The 2,013-nt window shown below is 34.4% G+C and overlaps 1 long non-coding RNA gene across 1 annotated transcript; it reads right to left on the bottom strand.

The window, feature by feature from the left end:
* Positions 1-386: 386 nt before the first annotated feature.
* Positions 387-1,971, bottom strand: LOC108525955 (uncharacterized). The gene is made up of 2 exons (XR_001884381.1): positions 1,803-1,971; positions 387-429 (listed from the first exon to the last, which is right to left on the bottom strand). It is a non-coding gene; the product is annotated as an uncharacterized LOC108525955 (long non-coding RNA).
* Positions 1,972-2,013: the final 42 nt, after the last annotated feature.

Here is a 2,013-nt window from a genome sequence, read left to right as displayed (position 1 = left end):
TATTACAGAAACCATAAACAACTCTTTATAGTTCTTCCTTGGTACCGAACATTATCTGTTGAGACCTAGTTACTTTTCCTAAAACTTTTCCTAAAACAGAAGCACAAATACACAGTCTCAATACCGTATAAAATCTACAGGCCTCCTTCTATGATACCTCTCAACTTGAACAGACCAATAAATGACATATTTTACAGTTAATAAAGATTTCAAAGTTTAAAATCCAAATAAAACAAACGTATTTCACAAATTTAGAATGTATTTTGAATGAAAGAAAAAAGGCCTATCAGCTGAAATCCACTCACAAGCTCCTTTCTTTTCATGCACTCCATCAGTGTTTGAAATAAATGAACTGCTTCATTCTGGCCAAAGTTAAATGTTTTTTTGATAGTGGAAATAATATCAGGCTCTGCTGCATCAGGAAGATTCCTGGAATAAAAGGAAACATAATTCACTGATTTCATCTTCCATTATTTGTAAGATCAACATGAAGTACAGGTAGATTCATGTAAGACCTTTGAAAACAATGTATTAACATTACATACTTCACCTCGGGTGGGATTATTTTCTCCTTCATGAGACTCCCAACACAAATCTTAGAAGGAAAATAAATGAAATGGAGTGATTTTCTCTTTGAATTACTTTGTGAATTTTATCAAAAGTATATGTGGCAATATCAGTACTCACATAAGATATTTTATAAAATTTGAAGATATTATGATGTATAAACTAATATTCCACCACGATGTTCTTAAACATAGGCACTCACATTTTCTTTTTTGAATACTTAATACATTTTCATGGCTCAAAATATAGCAGAAAATATAAAATGCTAAAATATTAAAATTAATAGTGAAAGTCTCCTTCCCACTGTCTTTCATCTGCCCAGTTCTATCACAACTATTTTCAGGAATCATTTACTTATATAACTTTCCAAGATATCTTTCTGCATATACAAATAATTATCCCCTCTCCTTTTATTCTATAAAACAGTGGCACAATATATATGCTTCTCTGCACCTTCCTTTTGCATATACATATTTTGGTAATCTCCTCAAAACCATCCTTACTCAGCTATAAACCATTTCTTTGTACAGCTACACCATAACTAATCTAGTCTTCTCATGTTCTATTTTGTTTCAATCTTTTACAAAGAACCCCGTAATGAGTAGCTTTATACATACATTATTTCACAGATGTACACCTGTAGGAACAATCCCCAGAAATGAAACTACTAGGTTAAAAGATAAGTGCCGCTAGGTTTGATAGATCTTACAAAATTGTGTTCCATGAAGATGGTTTTAATTTCTTCCAATAACATATGAGTCAGGCTATTTCCTCAACGCTTAACAAAGTATTATATTAAACTTAAAATTTTCATGTTCATAAAACACAGGAAGGAATCCAACACTGTATTCTAAATACCACAAGCCACTTTAATAAATTAATTAAAATGGGCCGGGCACGGTGGCTCACGCCTGTAATCCCAGCACTTTGGGAGGCTGAGGTGGGTGGATCACTTGAGGTCAGGAGTTCAAGACTAGCCTGGCCAAGACAGTGAAACCCCATCTCTACTAAAAAAAAATACAAAATTAGCCAGACATGGTAGTTCATGCATGTAATCCCAGCTACTTGGGAGGCTGTGGCAGGAGAATCGCTTAAACCTGGGAGGCGGAGGTTGTAGTATACCAAGACTGCACCATTGCACTCCATCCAGGCTGGGAGATAGAGCAAGACTTCGTATCATAAATAAATAAATTAATTAATTAATTAATTAAATTAAAATGTTGTCATACACTTACCCTCCTTCTTCTGTTTGTTTATGAATATATGCTAGTAGATCTGCAGCTCTGCCTGTTCCTTCACATACAACTACTGGAACAGGGGGGCTTTCCTGAAGATATTCAAGAACTGTGAGGATAACATTTGGCCCACCCTCAAATATAAGTGCCACCACAGGGACACCTTGGCCAATCCCTAAAAAGAGCAAAGTTAAATTAAAAAATTATTTAA

Source organism: Rhinopithecus bieti, unplaced genomic scaffold, assembly GCF_001698545.2.
Source record: "Rhinopithecus bieti isolate Rb0 unplaced genomic scaffold, ASM169854v2 scaffold_46600, whole genome shotgun sequence".
NCBI lineage: Eukaryota > Metazoa > Chordata > Mammalia > Primates > Cercopithecidae > Rhinopithecus > Rhinopithecus bieti.
Note: the sequence above shows the minus strand (reverse complement) of the source record. Positions and strands in the feature narration are given on the sequence as shown.